The following is a 13,731-nucleotide window of genomic DNA, read 5'->3' on the forward strand; positions in this document are numbered from 1 at the left end:
TGGTCGCATATCATTTGGCTCTTACTTGCAGGTACTTAAGGATGGAAGCGAAGGGAGTATAGGATCGCAACCGACCAAGCGCCACCCCTTCCCGGCGCTAAACAAGCAGAGAACGTCGCTGCAGGGCAGCCCAGTATCCTTTGCGTTCGCAGTTTCTTTTGCTATTGTTTGTTTTAAATAAGTAATCGACACCTAATTCTAATTTAAGTAGGTTCAAGTGGGCAGACGCTAACCCATAAGGAAGGAGGGGACATGGTTAATGTTCCCCTCAAAAAAACAAAAAAATAGCAGGTTAGCTCGCCTGGGCGAGCAACCCCTGCATTCAAAATATAAAAACGAGGGAGGGGAACGTTTTTGCATCCAAAAACTCCCCCCCCCCCTCATTCAAAAGAGAGGACTTACGAAGGCTTGCGGTTCTTGATCCCTCAAGCCACTTTTGGTTGCCTTTTGCTTTCATTTTTGGTGTTATTGTCCACTCCAACAAGTAAGTATTCAATCCTTGATGTTTTCAGCTTCCCATTGGTATATTTTCTTCATCTTTTGGTGCTCCAAATTGAGAGAATGTGCTTGTATTTGCGGGGAAATTTTGGTTTGTTTTTATGCTTGTTTTCTTGAATTGAGGATTTGAATGAGAATGCCTTAGGCCTATGCTGTATTCTGAAGCAATGGGGCATGCCACATTGTCCCCACCCTCTTGCAATTTATGTCCAAACATGCGCTCACCAAGTGCTCGGTGAAATGCCCCAATGATGTATGAATATGATTGTGTAAAATTGGGAGAGTGGGACTGTTTCTTATATGTAGGTACAACATAGGAGATTCAAAATAGGTGCCCAAATGCAATTCCAAGCTTAGGAACCCAAACTTGTAGCTTCAATGCAAGGAAATATGCTTATGGCTAGGAATCCAAAATTTGGTTTTAGAGTTAGAAAAACATGAAAATTAGGATTTGCTTGTGAGAGTTTTTGCTCGAATTTGGGCTGCCCCATGTTTGATACTTTACATAGAGGTAGCGTGGAAAACACCTTGCAATAGTGTGTATACATAGGTAAATATAAGGAGTATGAAATTCCTAGCAAAATGTGAATGATTGTCTTCCTAAATGAATGTATGATAGTGTGGAATGCCTTTTTTGAATGCAAATATGTGCAGGATGTAATTAGCTTTCCAATATGCATATAAATAAATATGAGCGAAACAGTAAAATTTGTATGGTGTACTTCAAATGTATGTAAGTAGTTTGTGATAGCAAATGTTTAGGATATAAATTAGGTGTAAAGTTTGACGCAACACTTGGAGCATGAAAGTGTGTTTTCTTTTTAGAATGTATATAGGTGTATGGCAATTAGAATATATTAGATGTTCTTGTATGTTGACATGGGTAATAGGATACTTTCTACACATGCGCGTGTGCATAAATGGATTACATGAGTTTGGTCTAAATCAGAGGGGCTAGCACGACATTTTTTGCGTTAATATAAGCATTATCTTGTAAAACTAACTTCTAAATGTTTGTTCTCGCAGGAAATGGCCCTGAGGAAACTTGCCTCAAAGAGATCCAGGAAGGATAAAGCGGCCGAAGGAACCAGTTCCGCTCCCGAGTATGACAGTCACCGCTTTAGGAGCGCTGAACACCAGCAACGCTTCGAGGCCATCAAGGGATGGTCATTTCTCCGGGAGTGACGCGTCCAGCTGAGGGACGACGAGTATACCGATTTCCAGGAAGAGATAGCTCGCCGGCGGTGGGCATCACGGGTCACCCCCATGGCCAAGTTCGATCCAGACATAGTCCTCGAATTTTATGCCAATGCTTGGCCTACAGAGGAAGGCGTGCGAGATATGAGGTCCTGGGTGAGGGGTCAGTGGATCCCGTCTGATGCAGATGCTATCGGCCAGCTCCTGGGATATCCTTTAGTGCTAGAAGAGGGTCAGGAGTGTGAGTATGGCCAGAGGAGGAACCGGTCCGATGGGTTCGATGAGGAGGCCATCGCCCATTTGCTATGTATACCGGGCAGGATTTTGCCCGAACTGCTGCCGGGAGACGAGTGCGGATCATGCGCACCAGCATGACCACCCTGACTCAGATCTGGATGACTTTGCTGTTCAGCAACATCCAGCCCAGCGACCATAATTCCGACCTTCCCCTGCCGAAGTGTCAGCTGGTGTACGCCATCCTGACGCGGATGAGCATTCACGTGGCTCAGTTAATTGCTGATGCCATCTATATATTTGCAGGTATGGCGCCTACCAGGCACCCTCTGGACCCGAATAAGTCCAACAGGGCCCTGGGATTTCCCGCCTTGATCACAGGACTCTGCCAGTCGTTCGGCGTCCTCGTCGCACCTAGCAAGGTGATTCGGCCGCCCATCACCCGAGCTTTTATTGAGAAGTATTGCACACAGAGACAGGCCTAGGGGGATGCTCTGCAGGCCGCAGACGTGCTGCCACCTTATCAGGCTGGTCCAGCCGGATCGTTTGATACGGAGCAGTATTTGCGGCATTTGGTTCGCCCAGCAGGCGGCCAACCACCGGGCTCATGTACAGACCCAATGATTGTTTTTACCAAGATGAGCCTCAGCCTGCAGAGCCAGGGTTTACTTCGTTTCTGTGCCTTACTCCGGACCAGTTCAGGGCAGAGGTCGCATGGCCTGGAGATTGGCCTGAGGCCCGGGCGGGAGAGGCACCTGCAGAGGCACCAGCAGAGGCTCCCGACGAGGCAGATGAGACCCGCGAGGACGAGGAGATGACCGATTTACTTGATTTCTTAGGAGGAAGCGGGGCCACATGATTGGGAGATTCCTTGATCCATATTTCTTTTTGTTTCCATTTTTCTTGGTATATATCATCTTATTTTTGTTTGACTAAGGGACTAACGTTTGTTTCATGTTTTGACTCTTGTTTTGTACATACATATCGTTTGAGTTGTTACGTCGGTACTTGTTTCATTGTTGTCAATAGTGTTTGTTGAAATTCCGGAACCGTGTAGAGTTTTTCATTTAGGAATGTCGTCCTAAAAAATAAAATGAACCAAAAATCCTAATAAAAAGAAAGAAGCGTTGTGAATAAAAGTCATGTTCATAGAGAACAGGAAAAGGTTTTTATTTATACATGTATGTAAAAGGAAAATGTGTATAGAAGGTTTTTGTGTGTAAATGATGTGTGGAAAGAAATTCTTGTGTGTGTGAGCAACGAGTGTATATGAAGAAACTTTTGTGTATAAGTGTGTGTTGGGAAAAATGAAAAATCTTTGAATGTAAATAGGGTTTGTATATAGACCGTGTGACGTAAAGAGAAGAGTTCTAATGCGTGTACAGAAAAAGTTTGTCATGTATAAAAATATAGATGTACAAAGAAAGGTTTTCCTCATAAAGGACCACAGGTGTATAATTTTAGTGAATATATATAAAAATAAAACAAAAAGTAAAAAGAAAGAAAGACTGCGAAGGTCGACATGTTATAGTTAAGAAGTATAAATCATTCGTAAAGAGCAAACGCATCTTCTGGAAACAAGGGACTGATGCTAAGAGTTTATTTTCCGGAATGAACCGAGATAAGGATGGATGAATTCATTGAACTGATGAAAGAACATAACTTGGAAACGTTGGGTCTGTCTGTGTAAATTCCCAACCGTAGTATCACAATGCCATAAATGGGATGCTTGAGGGCCCACCTGGCTGTAGCCATGACTAATTTTGCACGTTGTTTTCAAATCATCATTGTCACGTGTGCCTTATGGAATAATATGGAAGTTCGGCCTGAAATTGACACCTTGACACCCAAATTTGTTTCGCCCCAGATATCAAGATTGGGGTTCCCACGATAAAAGACCCCATTGAAACACAACCTTAGACCTTTTTGAACCTTGGCCTGTAAAAAAGGAATCCTCATTCTTTCCCCTGAAGCGAAGGACAGTGGAATCTCCTCTAGGGAGAGCTAATAGAATGCTAAAACCCGATTTCCCAAAAAAGGGGATGGGAAAGGAAGAAATGAAATGAAAGAAAAAAGAAAAATGAAAATAAAGAAAAGAACAGAAGAAAGGAAAGAAGGATTCCCGATCAAAGATCGAAAAGAAGTGAAAAGGGAAAAGAAGCAATTCTCGATCAATGAAAGAAAGAGGACAGAAGTTCTTCAAAGCCAGATTGCCACTCAGAATCATTCTTGACTGGCAATATCCCACCCCACATGAACAAAGAGGAAAAGACCGAAACACCCAGCTTCCTCTCCAAAAAAAAAACACTATCCTCGAGAAAATCCTATTGGTCCGTGATCGTACGTTTGATCTTTGATTCGATAGGAAATCGTGTGCAAAAGAAAGTCATGGTGCAGTTATGGTTTGGGAATAGGATAAAACACTTGCCTATGTGAGTTTTATACACTACGAGTGATTCATATTCAGCTAAGCCCGATGTTTCCCCTGCATGTTCATTTAAAAGCTAAAAGTTGACATCCTGCCCTTCATTCTCGGTTACAAGGAAGATTACCCTTGGCACAAGTATATTGTTTCTCTAAGATGTGGTGCTCTCGCGAATGATTTATTTTTCTTTGCAAAAAGCATGTTTTCCTTTTCGGTGGAAAAACCCAGTGGACCGTTCGGTCCTGCCAATCTTTTTCGGAGCCCCATGAATTGCGTTTTCGTTCATGTGTCCTCCACCTTCGACTTTGGAGCCATGCGTAGTGATTGCTTAGTGCAATTCTCCATTCTCACCCTTTTTCGGAGCCCCATGAATTGCGTTTTCGTTCATGTGTCCTCCACCTTCGAGTTTGGAGCTATGCGTAGTGATTGCTTAGTGCAATTCTCCATTCTCACCCTTTTCCGGAGCCCCATGAATTGCGTTTTCGTTCATGTGTCCTCCACCTTCGAGTTTGGAGCCATGCGTAGTGATTGCTTAGTGCAATTCTCCATTCTCACCCTTTTTCGGAGCCCCATGAATTGCGTTTTCGTTCATGTGTCCTCCACTTTCGAGTTTGGAGCCATGCGTAGTGATTGCTTAGTGCAATTCTCCATTCTCAATCTTTTTCAGAGTCCCATGAATTGCGTTTTCGTTCATGTGTCCTCCACCTTTGAGTTTGGAGCCATGCGTAGTGATTGCTTAGTGACATTCTCCATTCTCACCCTTTCCGGAGCCCATGAATTGCGTTTTTGTTCATGCGTCCTCCACCTTCGAGTTTGGAGCCATGCGTAGTGATTGCTTAGTGCAATTCTCCATTCTCAACCCTTTTTCGGAGCCCCATGAATGTCATTGCCTAGCGCTGTTCATGTGTCCTCCATTATCAAGCGCGAAGCCTCTGGTGACTGGGAAATACGTTCTTATGTTGTTTTCCGGATCGGTTCCTTCGCCAAATATGTGTATATGTGTATATGTATATTATTTTCGTTGTTGTTGTTGTTGTTTGTATTTTGTTTTGTGCAGAAGAAAAAGAAGGAGTAGAGACGAGAGTCGTCATCACGGAAAGGGCAGGACGGACGAAATCAGTGTCCTATCTTTGCTTTCCTCTTATCTCCGATGAGAGGTAAGTAAAGAGGGGCAACTGTCATACCCTAATTTCGTCCAGGGATTATTACTTGATGACATGCAACCTTTGGTTAGCCACTTTGAGATACTTGGCGTCCTTTGTTGCACAATAAATGAAGTCCTGAGACGTGTCAGAAATCAAAAGGAAGCAGGTTTGCGCGATCCGTGAAATTCCGTAATGTGGCGGAAATCGAAAAGAGGTATTTTTGCGCAATCCGTGAGTTTCCGTAACTTCTTCGAAAGCTAAAAAAGAGTAAATACATAATCCGTAAGGATTCGTAACCTTGCGGAAGGAAAATAAGTATCGTTACGAAATTCGTAAAGTTTCGTAACGTTACGGAAAAAGAATTACCAAAAAATAGAATGGGGGTGCATTTAGTAAAAAATGGGGTACAAATAGCAATCTGGCCCACTTGGGCCTTCCAGATCCTTCTCCAGAAGGCTGTTGCTTCTGGAGGAAGCAACCTTGCTCGCCTGGGCGAGCTGGGTGGCAAGCTCCTCCCCTATTTTGCTATAAATAGGGGGAGGAGTGAAGAAGAAAAGGGTTCAGCCTTCTTGGCACTTCTCCCTCTCTCAAAATTGCTGAGGAAAATTATTTCCGTGAAGAAAATCCAAGCCGAGGCGCTTCCGTAACGTTTCCGTGAGTAATTATGCGAAGATTCTCGACTGTTCTTCAACATTCACCGTTCGTTCTTCATTTTCTTCAGTCTTCAACAGGTAAGTACCTCAAACCGAGCTTTTCAATTCATTCTATATACCCGTGGTGGTCCACATTTTGTTTCATGTATTTTTATTCTCGTTTTCATTTGCTTTTTATACCCCCTTTTGACGTGTTTAAGCCATTTATTTAAGTCATTTATCGCTTAATCTAAAAATAAAATAAATTTCCACCGATCGTTTGAATTGTATCATCCGTTAATTTCGGTTAAAATGAATTCCGACCGTTCGGTCGTGCCGTAACCACGTTGGAAATCAAAAAAGAGGTAAAATAATAATATAATAATCAAAAAATACCTTTTAGTAAAGTAAAGCGAAAAATCAATCGGACGTTTTCTCTTTGGGATTTCTCATTCTTAATTGAATTGACTAATAACTAAAGTGAAACTAAGGCTAAAATCAACTCGCCTAGTCAAGCTCGTCCACAAAAAATAGGGTTTTGAAAGTTTATCATTTCAGTTTCTTACCAAGTAAAATGGATCATTTTTTAGGTCCAACGCCTTAAAATGATCACCTTTCAAGTAAAAAGAATCACTTGATTCACGCATAAGAAAGAACTACGTAGGTCTGATTTCCTCTTTGATAGAGGGTACGTAGGAGCAAGAGCCCCGCTTTTGTCGACCTCAAAAAATAAAAAGAACTAAAGTTAAGATAACACAATTTCCACAATTCTGAAAATAGGCTGTTGTCCTTTGAGACAAACGTGAGAGGTGCTAATACCTTCCTCAAACGTAAATACAACTCCCGAACTTAGAATTTTCATTTTGACCGGTTTCCTTCGGTTTTCTCGACGTTTTCCACAAATAAACGTTGGTGGCGACTCCGCGCATCTTTCCTCCCTTGGAAAGCGCACCCATGAGCCTCGCCTTCGCTCGCTCGCGAAGGGCATGTTGCGACATCTGGTAATCGATTACCAGTGGCAAAGTTTGTTTTCAAAAGCTTTCAACTGAATTTACAATGTTCCAATTAATTTCAAAATGGTGTAATCGATTACAAGATATTGGTAATCGATTACCAGTGTGTTTGAATGTTGAAATTCAAATTCAATTGTGAAGAGTCACATCCTTTCACAAAAATGCTTTGTGTAATCGATTACAAGGATTTGGTAATCGATTACCAGTGACAAGTTTTGAACAAAAATCAAAAGATGTAACTCTTCCAATGGTTTTCAGTTTTTTTAAAAGGTTATAACTCTTCTAATAGTTTTCTTGACCAAACTTGAAGAGTCTATAAAAGCAAGACGTTGACTTGCATTTTGAGATATTCATTACAATCTTTGACAACCTTTACAAACAACTTTTTCACATACTCTTTTACAACCTTTGAATCTCTTTGAACTTCTTATTCTTCTTCTTCTTCTTCTTTCTTTGCCAAAAGCTTTCTAAAAGTTTTCTGGTTTTCCAAACCTTGAAAACAAAAGTGTGCTATTCATCTTTTTCATTCTCTTCTCCCTTTGCCAAAAAGAATTCGCCAAGGACTAACCGCCTGAATTCTTTTTGTGTCTCTCTTCTCCCTTTTCCAAAAGAACGACAGACTAACCGCCTGAATTCTTTTGTGTCTCCCTTCTCCCTTGTCAAAGAATTCAAAACGACACAGTCTGAGAATTCTTTTGATTCTTCCGTTTCCCTAAAACAAAAGATTTCAAAAGACGAACCGCCTGAGAATTCTTTTGTTTCCCCCTTCACAAAGTTTCGAAGGACTAACCGCCTGAGAACTTTATCTTAACACATTGGAGGGTACATCCTTTGTGGTACAAGTAGAGGGTATATCTACTTGGGTTCTTGTGACTGAGAACAAAAGAGGGTACATCTCTTGTGGATCACTTCTAGTGGAGGGTACATCCACTAGGTTGTTCAAAGAGAACAAGGGAAGGTACATCCCTTGTGGATCTTTGCTTGTAAAGGCTTTTACAAGGTTGAAAAGAAATCTCAAGGACCGCAGGTTGCTTGGGGATTGGATGTAGGCACAGGTTGTTGCCGAACCAGTATAAAACTTTTGTGTTTGTCTTCTTCTTCCCTACACTCTTTATTTTCCGTTGTGCACTTTAATTAGCGCTTTTACTTTTGATTAAGTTTCTATTTATGTTCTTTACTTTCTTAACATTTTAGTAAAAGCCTAAGAAGGGTAGATTTTTAATTAGTAAAGGTTCGTTAATAATTAATTCAACCCCTCATTCTTAATTATTTTGAGGCCACTTGATCCAACAAGTGGTATTAGAGCAGGTATCTTGTAGAAAGTTTAACAACTTCAAGATTCGTGGCCTCTTTAAATTCTTTGTTTCCTGAAGGAAATTCCATCCATAGGCCACCTATCTTCAATGGTAAGGATTACCACTATTGGAAAACCCGTGTGCAGATTTTCATTGAAGCCATAGATTTAAACATTTGGGAAGCAATAGAAATAGGACCCTACATACCCACTGTAGTAGATGTAAGCACTAGCACCACAACACAAAAACCTAGAAATAAGTGGACTGAAGAAGATAGAAGAAGAATCCAGTATGATCTTTGATGTGCCATTATTTTCTCCTATTTCTTAACCCTTTTTGCACCATTTTAAGTACTAATTAATTTTAATTGTCAAATTAATTAGGCAGTTTTATTATTTGAGCTCATTCAGCTAATTTGATGTTTTTAATCTAATTTCAGGAATTAATGAAGCATTGGGCTTGAATTTGAAGAGGACAGACTATTTTATTCTACAAAATTAGATCTTATCTTATCTTATCTTATCTAGATATTATTTAGATTTGATCTCATCTAGATATTATTTCATCTAGATCTTATCTTATCTTATCTTATCTAGATTTGATTTGATTTTATTTATGGGCTTGGATTTAAAATAGATTAGTAAGCTTTGGGGCTGGAAAACTATATAACAGCACCAAGGTTCTAGTTTAGGATTCTCTCTTCTCTCTCCCCTATTTTCGTTTTCTAGTTTTAGGCTTTTTCTTTGAGACATTTTTTTTCATTTTGCAATTCCAGTAGCAATAAAATTTCGTTCTTCAATTTATAAGTTCGTTATCTATTGATTAATGGAAGGCTAAGTCCCCAGCGTTGCTTTCTCTTGAGGATCAAGCGCAATTCTCTTTGAGGTTCTATTATTACTGTTAAATTCTGTTCAGTTTTTCCTCTTCACTAATTACTCTAAATTTGTTGCTATTAATTCATGCATGCTTAGTGCTTAATTAATTGTCTTTGCGCTTAATTTACGTTTATGCTTAATGATCGTTTATGAGTAATTGGTGTATGTGTTGCTTAATCACATAATGAATGCCTTATGTTAAATTTCGCTTAGTAATTTAATTTAGGGTTGGATTAAGTGGTTAAACTGATAAAGGATAAATTCTCGCAACCTAGGATAAGAGACTTGCTTGTGAATCAAGGGGAAGCAACGTATTTTAATTCTGATATTTTTCTAATTCAATTTTACTAGCTATTTAATTTACAAAAGCAAACACCCCCCCCCCCCCAATTTGTTACTATTTCCTACTATCTGTTATGAACATTTGGTTTATCATTGCTCATTGGAAAACGACCTAGGATCACTTCCTAGTTACTACATTTTAATGTTTATTTGATTCGGGTACGACCTCGATCAATCTTAAAGCCAAAAACATTATTACTTTAGCCCTAGGAATAGATGAGTATTTTAGAGTGTCAAACTGCACAAATGCCAAGGAGATGTGGGATACTCTCCAACTACACATGAAGGCACCACTGATGTAAAAAGATCTAGAGTCAATACCCTTACACATTAATATGAATTGTTTAGGATGAACCCTAATGAAAACATCCATAGCATGCAGAAAAGATTTACACATATAGTCAACCATCTTGCCTCTTTAGGAAAAATCTTCCCTAATGAAGATTTAATTAATAAAGTTTTAAGATGCCTAAGTAGGGAATGGCAGCCCAAGGTAATTGCTATTTCTGAAAGTAAAGATCTCTCTTATATGTCTCTTGCTACTTTTTTGGAAAATTGCAGGAACATGAAATGGAACTCCAACAGAAACCGACAAAGAGAAAAGAAGTATAGCACTTAAAGCCTCATCATCAATGCAAGAAGAAAATGAAGAAGATTCAGATGATGAAGAAGACTTCTCACTCTATGTGAAGAAGTTTCAAAAATTTATCAAGAAAAGAAGAATCGAGAGATGTCAGAACTTTAACAATGGAAGAAGATCACAAGAAGACTCTCAAGTTCTTAGATGCTACAAATGCAACCAACTTGGTCACATCAAAGCTAATTGTCCTTCAAATGAAGAATGGCCTGAGAAAAGTGATAAGAAAAGGTATGATGAAAGAAGGACCAAGAAGGCCTACATTGCATGGGATGACAATGATTCATCCGATGGTTCAGAAAAAGAGATCAACCTTCTAACCAAGGATTATGAGAGTGATGAGAACATTTCTCAAGAAGATTAAGCAAAAATAAAAAAGTATGACTTTCATCTTTGAAGATCTAGATACCTTTAATCATGAAAAAGGTAATATCAAAACCTTTCTCTTTTGAAAGTTTATTGAAATTTTCCTTTCAATTAAGTTGATTATGATGACTAACAATTTGTTTTAATTTTTGTTTGACTTGTTTGATTGAAATTATGAGTATGTGTTTATATGTTCTTGATTGAGTTAATTTTCTTTCTCAAAGCATGAAGTCTCCTTTAAATATTTTGATAATATTTATGATCTTTATTCTTCAATACTTGATATATATATATATATATATATATATATATATATATATATATATATATATATATATATATATATATATATGTTTCCTTTAAATGATTATGCATGATTTTGAATATGATATGTGAATTACTTGATTAAGATTCATTCATAAAGTATTTTTTTTAATATATATTTTCTTTAAGAAAGTATTTTGATATTCATTGAATTCCCTTCTCCCTTAAAAGTCAATCAGCATTTAGTTTTGGCTAAAATGCTCTCTGGTAATCGATTACCACATTAGTGTAATCGATTACCAAATTCTATAATCAATTACAACGCGTCCCTGCCTATATATTCAAAATTCAAAATCAGAAATCTGTAACTTCTCACTTTTTCGAAAACCCTCGTTCCCAATTCTCCCTTCTGCCATATCTCACTCATTTCTTGCCCAAATCATTCCCCACAAAGCCCAAACTTCATCTTTTTTCATTTTCTTTCATTTGAACCGATTGAAATTTCAAATAATCCCTTCAAATGGCAGAACCATCAAAGAAGTGAAAGGGTTCTTCGAGTCAAAGCCAACGGCATTCCGAGACTCAAGAAACACATATTCCTTCCTCCATTTCCTCTTCCTCATTGTTCTCATCCGAAGAACAATGAATATGGTACACAAATCTTTTCTCTTCTCATTCCATTATTGATCCAAAATTCATTGATATGGATTTCTTTTCAAATGAGAGTTTTGAATGCATTCAGGCATTTGAAAACTCCAATCTTATTCCTTTCATGTCTTTAAAATTGCATGTTTACTCTGATTTAGTTAAAGCCTTCTATTCAAACCTAGAAATCCAAGAAGGCACTTTAATTTCTGTAGTTTATGGGATTAAAATGGTCATTGACCAATCCCTATTCTATGACTTGACCCAATTATCCAGTGAAGGAGTACCATTTGAAGGTACACTGATTGATGATTGGAAATATGATTTCTCTGTGCATGATGTCCGCCGGTTGGTTTGCACCAACCAAGAAGATATGACCGGAAGGCTTTTTGCCGGTTCATTGGCATTTGAGAGCCGCATCCTTCATTATCTCATTGTGCGTATCTTGCTTCCAAGATCTTCAAACCTTGCACAGGTTTCTGAAGAAGATCTTATTGTTATGTGGGCTTTTCATAAAGGCCGACAAATTGATTGGGCACACTTAGTCTGATATCGCATGCATAAGGCATTGCGATTAAATGCTCCATTGCCATATCCACACCTAGTCACTCTCTTCCTTCAACACTTCAACATTCCTCTTGATTTTGAACCTTATTTTCCAATCAAGAGATCTTTTCTAATAGGCACTGCTGTGATTGCATCCTTTGGTTACCGTAAAGAGCATGATGGCTCTTGGGTGAAAAGGGGTGCTCAACCCATTGATGAAGAAGGACATTTACATGGTGGAGAAGGTTCCTCTCTTCTTCAAAAGATTTTGGACAGGTTCGATGGTCTTCAAACCTTTGTTGGTGAAAGGTTTGATACTTTGGAGTTACAAGTGGACATTCGATTCAATGAGATGGAGTCAAGGATCACCAAGGTCGAAGAAGATGTTTCTTACATTCATACAAGCTTTGATCTACCACCACCACTGCTACCATCATCTTAGTTTTCTATTATGTTTAACATTATTAGTACTTTGATTTCTAGCCGTGTATTTGGCTATATTATTATGACATTTGAACAATTTAGTATTTCTTTTATTTGTATAGTATGATTGAACAATTATGAATTATGTTATATGACTATGTGGTTTTTATATATTTGATCTATTCATGTTTCTTGCTTCATGATTGGTTTAGATTTTTCAATGAATGTCTTGTGAATGATTAGTAATGTATGTATGTTTTATATTTGTTACGCACTTTGGCCTTTTGTTGATGCCAAAGGAGCAGAGAAATAGGGATTAAATCAAGAACTCACAAAAGTAATTAACTTAATTTCAAGTGAAGCATAAACTCAAAAACAAAGGGGGAGAATATGGAGAATTAAGTGAGTGATCGACTAGGAAAAAGTGTGTGTATGTGTTTCTTGATTTCAGGGTTGTCATCATCAAAAAGGGGGAGATTGTAGAAGCAAGCTTCATGATGTTGAATCAAGATTGATTCAAGTTGTTTTGATGATAACAAAGATGATGACAAAAAAGCCCAAGAGAATGATTTCAAGATTGAGTCAAGAACAATTCAAGAATCAAGAGAAATTTGATTTCAAGATTCAAGAAAAGATGAATTCAAGATTCAAGAGAAGAAATCAAGAAAGACTTCACAAGGGAAGTATTGAAAAGATTTTTCAAAAAACAAACATAGCACAATTTTGTTTTTCAAAAGAAGCTTTCACAAAATTTTCTAAGTTACCAGAGTTTTTTACTCTCTGGTAATCGATTACCAGATTCCTGTAATCGATTACCAGTGGCAAAATTAGTGCTTTTACTTTTGATTAAGTTTCTATTTCTATTCTTTACTTTCTTAACATTTTAGTAAAAGCCTAAGAAGGGTAGATTTTTAATTAGTAAAGGTTCGTTAATAATTAATTCAACCCCCCTTCTTAATTATTCCGAGGCCACTTGATCCAACAATGAGGTCGGCCAGAAACAACCTTAATTAAGGTTGGTCAAAATTAACAATAGACAAGGTTGGCCAAAAAATAACCTTGATCGAGATAGGCCAAAACTAACCCTAGTTGAGGTTGGCCAAAAACAGCCCTGGGCGAGAACAATAAAAAATAACCTTGCTCGAGGTCGGCAAAACATAACCCTAACCAAAGTTGGCCAAAAATAGTCTTGGT

This window comes from Glycine max, chromosome 3 (assembly GCF_000004515.6).
Source record: "Glycine max cultivar Williams 82 chromosome 3, Glycine_max_v4.0, whole genome shotgun sequence".
Classification (NCBI taxonomy): Eukaryota; Viridiplantae; Streptophyta; class Magnoliopsida; order Fabales; family Fabaceae; genus Glycine; species Glycine max.